Source organism: Saimiri boliviensis, chromosome 6 (assembly GCF_048565385.1).
Source record: "Saimiri boliviensis isolate mSaiBol1 chromosome 6, mSaiBol1.pri, whole genome shotgun sequence".
Taxonomy (NCBI): Eukaryota; Metazoa; Chordata; class Mammalia; order Primates; family Cebidae; genus Saimiri; species Saimiri boliviensis.
Genome location: NC_133454.1, coordinates 127198644 through 127207075, shown reverse-complemented (window position 1 = coordinate 127207075; position 8432 = coordinate 127198644). Strand labels below are relative to the sequence as shown.

General features: G+C 50.6%; 1 pseudogene; it reads left to right on the top strand.

The window, feature by feature from the left end:
* Window positions 1-4288: 4288 nt before the first annotated feature.
* LOC120364625 (putative deoxyribonuclease TATDN2 pseudogene) lies at window positions 4289-7323 on the top strand (annotated as a pseudogene).
* The last annotated feature ends 1109 nt before the right edge of the window (window positions 7324-8432 follow it).

Sequence of the window (8432 nt, the reverse complement as noted above, 5' to 3'; positions counted from 1 at the left end):
GACACCTTGTAGCATTCTGCAGGGATAAATACAAAACCAGTTGATCAATAAATGCAAACAAAAATGCTGACAACTCTTAAGATGTTTCTAATATTGCTTTATCAATCGTTTCAAAGCTAGCTTATTTATTAAAGATTCTGCTTATCCCATTTCCCATTTAGAAAAAGTGCAGCGCCGGGCGCGGTGGCTCAAGCCTGTAATCCCAGCACTTTGGGAGGCCGAGATGGGTGGATCACGAGGTCGAGAGATCGAGACCATCCTGGTCAACATGGTGAAACCCCGTCTCTACTAAAAATACAAAAAATTAGCTGGGCATGGTGGTGCGTGCCTGTAATCCCAGCTACTCAGGAGGCTGAGGCAGGAGAATTGCCTGAACCCAGGAGGTGGAGGTTGCGGTAAGCTGCCGAGATCGCGCCATTGCACTCCAGCCTGGGTAACAAAAAGTGAAACTCCGTCTCAAAAAAAAAAAAAAGTTGCATAAGGAAGGCAACTGTTTGGCCGGGCGCAGTGGCTCAAGCCTGTAATCCCAGCACTTTGGGAGGCCGAGGAGGGTGGATCACGAGGTCAAGAGATCGAGACTATCCTGGTCAACATGGTGAAACCCCGTCTCTACTAAAAGTGCAAAAAATTAGCTGGGCATGGTGGCACGTGCCTGTAATCCCAGCTACTCAGGAGGCTGAGGCAGGAGAATTGCCTGAGCCCAGGAGGCGGAGGTTGCGGTGAGCCGAGATCGCGCCATTGCACTCCAGCCTGGGTAACAAGAGTGAAACGCCGTCTCAAAAAAAAAAAAAAAAGAAAAAGTGCAGCCTGTTTCCAGGGCTTATTTAATTTTACATAAACATGCTCTTTGAGGCTGAAGTGAATCTGATTTTCAACATGAAAATAAAAAATAAAAGCAGTTCTTGGAGTTATTTCTAAACAGAACTTGTCTCTAATCCTACTGTAACAGAAATGTATATAATGTTACATTAGGGTTAGGGAGGCCAGGTACTGTGGCTCATGCTTGTAATCCCAGTACTTTGGGAGGCCAAGGTGGGTGGATCACGAGGTCAAGAGATCGAGACCAACCTGGTCAACATGGTGAAACCCCGTCTCTACTAAAAATACAAAACATTAGCTGGGCATGGTGGCGCGTGCCTGTAATCCCAGCTACTCAGGAGGCTGAGGCAGGAGAATTGCCTGAACCCAGGAGGTGGAGGTTGCGGTGAGCCGAGATCACGCCATTGCACTCCAGCCTGGGTAACAAGAGCGAAACTCCGTCTCAAAAAAAAAAAAGAAAAAAGAAAAAAAAGAAAAGAAAAGTAACAGCCTATTTAAAGCAGGCAGAAAAGAAAATACAGAACTTAGGAACGCTATAGTTGCAGTGAACCTTTGGGATCTGTAACTTGCTCATCAGTTTAAAATGTGCGCAGAAAGACCAGAATATGTAGCCATCTGGAGTGCTGGAAAATCCATGATGCCCTGGGACTTTTCCATTTTATACAAACACTTGCAAATAGAGGCACATAACACCAATGGGGTCCCCAAAAGGGGCCGTTCTCTTTGTCTTTCCTCAGTCTTAGATTATTTGTTTCCCCCGACATCTTTTTTTTTTTTTTTGAGACAGTCTCGAATGGCTGCCCAGACTGTAGTGCAGTGGCGTGATCTCGGCTTACTGCAATCTGTGCCTCCTGGGTTCAAGCATTTCTCCTGCCTCAGCCTCCCTAGTAGCTGAGACTATAGGCGTACACCACCACGCCTAGATGATTTTTTTGTATTTTTAGTAGAGACGGGGTTTCACCATGTTGGCCAGGATGGTCTCCATCTCCTGACCTTGTGATCCGCCCACCTCAGCCTCCCAAAGTGCTGGGATTACAGGCATGAGCCACCGCGCCCGGCCTCCCTCCTTTTTTTTTTTTTTTTTTTTTTTTTTTTTAACTTAAAAGGTGGAGCTGAGCTGTGGCCTAGGGTTTAGTGTGGTGGCTTGCTGTGTGCTGGTTGCGGGTGGGACTCCACGGTTTAGCACTGAGCTGTCTCTGCCCTCGTGCACAGCTCACTTCCTCTGATTAAGCCCCGCAAGACACTCCCACCTGGCTCCTGGTCACTCAGGTGCACCTTTTAGCTGGAATGAGCAAAACGCCTTCTCTTTAGAGCTGTGGAAGTTCAGCGTCTCAGTCATCTAGAAAACGATAGCTCAGTTCCTCATGGAAACACACAGACAAGTCAATTAAGCTTAATTTTGGAAGAAAACAAGACCGTCAGAATGAACTTTCCAACTAGAATTAGGATTGTAAACAACCATTTCTTAGGAGAAAAAAAAAAAAACCCTCAGAATAAACCAAGGACCATCAACTAAAGGGATGCCTGAGCTCAGGAGGACTCACTGGTTTCACCGGAGAAGCTCAAGGTCAGGGAGGCTGTCCATGAGCCCCTGCTGGTGCCTTAGCTCCGCGTTTGGGCAGCTCCTTTGGGGTCCTGAGTCTCCTCTGAGGCCCCAGGTTAGATGCCAAATTACTGTCTCCCGAAAGAGTCAAACTCTGTAAAATATTTCAAGAGATTTACTCTGAGCCCAATGAGTGACCCATGGCCCATGATGGGCCTAAGGAGATCCTGGGAACATATGTCCATGGTGCTCAGGTCACAGCTTGGTTTTATACATTTTAGGGAGACATGGGGCATCGATCAATACATGTAAGATGCATGTTGGTTTGGTCCAGAAAGGTGGGACACCTGGAAGTGGGGGTTTCCAAGTCATAGGCAGATTGAAGGATTTTCTGACTGGCCGTTGGTTGAAAGAGGTAGCAGTAGAAAGGAAAGGTCTGGACTATGATAAGGGGTGTGGAGACCAAGGTTTTATTACGTAGGTGAAGCCTCCTGGTAGCAGACTTCAGCGAAAATAGCTTGGAAATGTTTCTTATCAGACTTAAGAGTCTGTTCTATCAGTAATTCCAAAACGCAGGAGGATGTAATGAGGCGTGTTGAGCTCATGACCATGTCTTCACAGCCTGAACTTTTCAGCTTAACTTGGGAATGCCTTTGGTTGAGAGGAAGGGCCCATTCAGAGGATTGGGGTGTGGGTGGGGGGCACTTAGAATTTTATTTTTGGTTTATAGGCCCTGGCTTATCTTCTAGCTGAACAAGGAAGGGTTTGTGCAGTAAGAAAGCACACCTGTTGTTCTTACATCAGCAATTCGGGGTTAGCGTGACTGCAAGTTCAAAAGGTTCACCAGCAGGCCACCTGGCTACACAATTTTAATAACCCCACTGCTCAAACCATCTGAGACTCCCTCAAAGGATACTGCAAAGTGTGACTTGGCTCCTATCTTTCCTGGGAGCTTTAATAGCTACCGTATTACTGCTAATTTTTGGTCCTTGCTTGTTTCACCTCCGGGTAAAGGTTGTATCTTCCAAGTTGCGACAGTTGCACATCAAAACAATGGTCATGCAAGCATTTCAACCAATCCTTGTCTCAGATTCAGACTCTTCTGATGACCCACCTTGGGACCCCTTAGACCAGCAGCCAGAGATTTCCGTACTGTCACTGGACAGGGCCAATGCCCCCAGTCCGCAGGAAGTGGGTGCAGAAGACTGGCCTCCTCCCGCATCACCCTGAAGAATAAGGGATGGTGACCTCTGAGGAGGGGAAAAGGAGGCAGTAATAATGCAGAGTGGTTGCAGGAGAGGAGAAAATTCCAGGTAGCGGTTTCACATGACTAGAGCTGTGGGCTGATAAGACCCTGAGCAACCAGGCTGTGGTCCCAGTTAAGACTGACCGAATCCCACATGGCGCTGGATGTGATCTAGGTTTCACTTACAAACTCGTTATGTACTCACTGACACCCTAAATCACACACCCACCAGCACCATGACATTGCCAGGAACACCTAAATTTGGTGTAAAAGTGGGTTGGCAACACAGCTCTAAGAAATCTCCACCTTTTTCCAGGAAGCTTCATACATATTCCTTCCCTTGGTTAAAGCAACCCATGGATGTAACGGCACCAATTCCCTTGGCATATGTGTCTGTTCTGAATTTAACCATAACCCCTTTCTTGAGTGTGGACTTTCTGCTATGTGATAACCCTCTGTACTTTCAAAAAACCAAAGCCAAGGGGGTGGTCGCAGCTCAGGCGGAGGCCCGGCGGGAGGGTTGTAGGGCTGGGGTCGGCGGCGAGTTGCCCTGCGGTACAGCGGCGGCAGCCCGGCAGGCCGTCCTGAGCCGGCAGACGAGGGCGCTGCCAGCTCCCGAGGGGCAGCTCGGGCCCCTTCCGGCCCGGGGCTGCTCGGGCCGCGAGAGCTGGGTGGGCTGCGGCGCCGGGTCTGGCCCTGGCCTCCGGGCTAAGCGCCGGCCCCTGGGCTGCTGGTGCGGCAGCCATGTGTGGACCTTGAAGCGCTTTGGCAGTTCTGAAGGGCTTTATATTGCAAACTGATCAAAGCGCTTTGTAGCCCCGGAAGCGCTTAGGCATCTCCGAAGTAGCGCTGTACAAAGTGAAGCGGTGGGTGATCTCAGAAGCACGTTGTGGGCTTGGGAACCAACGGAAGCCTTTAGTAAATTTTGAATCGTTTTGACTTCTCCCACACGGTTCGGCATCTCTGAAACCTTGAGAACTGTGATGGGCAGTGGAAAGAAGAGGGAAAGGTGCCCATGGCGTCCGAGAGGCACAAGGTCAAGTACAACTGGAGCAGCACGTCGGAAGGGTGTCCCAGCAAGCGCAGCTGCCTCCGGGAGCCCGGCCATGTGGCCCCCTCCAGCCGACCAGCTCAGAGCTCTGCGTGGCCTTCGGGAGAGCCCGGCAGCCCCAAGCGCCTGAAAGCCCAGAAGGAGGACGATGTGGCTTGCTCACGGAGGATATCCTGGGGCTCATCCCGCCGCAGAAATAACTCCTCCTCCTCTTCCCCCCGTTTCTTGGGCCCAGGTGTGGGCGGGGCCGCTTCCAAAGGCTGCCTGATTCGTAGCTCTCGGGGTTTCCTGTCGTCGTCAGGGGGATCCCCTCCGCGTCCTGCCAATGCCTTTCTAGAAGAAATGGCTTCTCTAGAGGAGGAAGCCTGCAGCCTTAAGGTTGATTCCAAAGATAGTGCTCATAATTCCACAAACTCTGAATTTGCAGCTGAAGCTGAGGGTCAGAGTGATATGATCGAGGAACCCAACAAGGTCCAGAAAAGGAAGAGGGATAGACTTCAAGACCAGGGCTCCACAATGATCTACTTAAAGGCTATCCAGGGCATCTTGGGGAAATCGATGCCAAAAAGGAAGGGAGAGGCTGCCACTAGGGCAAAACTAAGCACAGCAGAGCGTCGCAGCCGTGGAGAAGGACCAGCAAGGAGTGAAGGACCAGCCAGGAACGAAGGATCAGCCAAGACTGCAGAAGGAGCAGCCAGGAATGTCACAGTCACTTCGGCTCAGGAGAAAGAGTCAACTCCAGAGGTCAGCGTGAAGGAGGACAAGGCCATCCCAGAGAAGAGCAGCTTCTGTGACAGGAGGGTAGTTATAGACCCTCAGGAGAAACCCAGTGAGGAGTCCCTTGGAGACCAAAGGACGGTCATTGACAAATGCTCTCAACCCCTAGAGTTCTTGGATGACTCTAACTCTCATTTAGAAAATCAAAAGCATAAAGATAGGGAGGTGGTGATGGAGCAGCCCTCTTCTGGCAGTGCCTGGTCTGATGTTGAGGACATCTCCACAGTCAGATTCTCTCAGGAGGAACCTGTCTTGCTGAAACCCTCAGCCGTTCCAGAGCCCTCTTCCTTCACCACTGACTACATCATGTACCCGCCTCATTTGTACAGTAGTCCTTGGTGTGACTACGCCAGCTATTGGACCAGCAGCCCCAAGCCTTCCAGCTACCCCTCCACAGGGAGTGGCAGCAATGATGCAGCCCAGGTTGGGAGGAGCAGCTGGAGCTGCCTGAGTGATTATTCCCCCAACTCTTCAGGGAGCGCCCAAAACACCTCCAGAGACATGGAGGCCTCAGAGGAAGGCCGGTCCCAGAATTCTCGTTCATTTCGCTTTTCCAGAATCTTAGAAGAAAGAGAGGTGAAGGAGAAAAGAACGTTCCAAGAGGAGACGCCACTGCGTCCTTGTGGAGGACATTCATCCAACTCCCTGCCAAAGAGCCACTGGGAGCCAAGCCTAGAGGAGGGCGTCATTGACACCCACTGTCACTTGGACATGCTCTATTGCAAGTTGTCTTTCCAAGGGATCTTTAAAAAGTTCAGAAAAATTTACAGCAGCTCCTTCCCAAAGGAATTTCAGGGTTGTATCTCTGACTTCTGTGACCCTCGCACCTTGACAGATTGCCTATGGGAGGAGCTATTAAAAGAGGATCTGGTGTGGGGGGCCTTTGGCTGTCACCCTCATTTTGCACGTTACTACAGTGAGAGTCAAGAAAGAAATCTTTTGCAAGCCTTAAGGCACCCCAAGGCTGTAGCATTTGGGGAAATGGGCTTGGATTACTCTTACAAGTGCACCACGTCTGTCCCAGAACAGCACAAGGTATTTGAGAGACAGCTGCAGCTGGCTGTGTCTCTAAAGAAGCCCTTGGTGATTCATTGCCGAGAAGCTGATGAAGATCTGCTAGACATCATGAAAAAGTTTGTGCCCCCTGACTACAAGATCCATAGGCATTGCTTCACCGGCAGCTACCCGGTCATCGAGCCCCTGCTGAAGTACTTTCCCAACATGTCTGTGGGCTTCACGGCAGTGCTGACATACTCTTCCGCCTGGGAGGCCCGGGAAGCCCTGAGGCAGATCCCACTGGAGAGAATCATCGTGGAAACGGATGCTCCCTACTTCCTTCCTCGCCAGGTTCCCAAAAGCCTTTGTCAGTATGCCCACCCGGGCCTGGCCTTGCATACGGTCCGAGAGATTGCCAGGGTCAAAGATCAGCCACTCTCCCGCACCTTGGCTGCCTTGCGTGAGAACACCAGTCACCACTACAGTCTCTAAGCAGAGATGGTACCGTCATCGGGAGTCTGCCAGAAAAGGGCAATCAGCAGCCTGACAGAACGCAGCCTGGCTTGAAGTCTGTGTTCCAGATTGAGGATGTGTTTGGAGGGCTGATTGGAACAGAGAAAACCAGGACAGGATATTTTCCTCAAAGTGGGTTATAAGGCGTCAGCTTCTGGGTGGTGGGTGGGGTGGGGTGGGTGTGGAATGAGGGGTATGGGGACTCCCTGTAATAGCATTGGGGTTTTGCTTCCCAGCCAAAATGCTCCAGGGTAGACAGCAAAGAAGAAAGAGTGTGAAATGAGGGTACAGTGAGTTTGCCAGTCCAAATCCTGTTCTCTGCAGCCTGTGTTTTTGAGCAGTTTGTGAATAAAGTTACCTGCCTACTCGTCTAAGCAAAAAAAAAAAAAAAAAAAACCAAAGCCCGACAAGCGAACTCAAACGGCTCCTCCCCGGCACTGCAGAGAGAGCCCGGCCCACGCCTGGATTTTGGACTCGTGCTTTCAGATGGGTAAATTTCTGTGTTTTTCAGCTTTATGTTGGTGACCATTTGTTGCGGCAGCCCCAGGAGGATGCTACACAGTGCGTGACAAAGCGTCTACAATGGTTTTATTTTACATTTTATTTATTGTTTTTTTTGAGACAGAGTTTTGCTGTGTCGCCCAGGCTGGAGTGCAATGGTGTGATCTCGGCTCACTTCAACCTCCGCCTCCCAGATTCAAGTGATTCTCCTGCTTCAGCCTCCCGAGTAGCTGGGACTACAGGCACATGCCACCACGCCTGGCTAACTTTTTTGTATTTTTGGGTTTTATCATGTTGGCCAGGCTGGTCTCAAACTCCTGACCTCAGGTGATCCGCCAGCGTCGGCCTCGCAAAGTGCTGGGATTACAGGCTAAAGCCACCGCAGCTGGCCTCCTTTACATTTTTACAGTTGCCATTCAGTGGAGCATATTTTAATTTCTTTATAGTCTCTGCAGGCTTCTTGTCAGCTCAGTTTAACAAAATCAAACCAAGCAGTTTATTGAGATAGAATTCATATCCTATACAACTCACCCATTGACAGCGTACAATTCAGTGGTTTGGAGGCAGTGGGCCTCCCTAGTGGCCAGAACCCCTCTGCTGCTCTTAGATGGGCCCTAGGACTCTGCCCTGTATCCCCTTGCCCCAGCCTCGAGGTCCCTTCCCAGTGTCACATTGGCATTCACATCTTTAGCTACCGAAGACTCCAGGGCCAGGGCTTGGTAGCCGGCTGTGACCCCTGCCAGGCTGGCTTAGGTCACAATCAAGGGTTATCTCCGACGTCCCTCCTGCTTATCAGGGCCTGCGCCGTCTGCCAAGAGACTCTCTATAGACCTCAGCAGGGTCTGTCCTTGGTCCCAGCTTGGGGGAAGGTGGGGTGGGGACAGGATCAGGCCATCCACGAAGGACCATGGCGGAGCCGGAGCTCATTCTGCTCCCTGGAACCTGGAAGGTGCTCAGCAAATACTTGTGGAAACAGTAGCACGCAA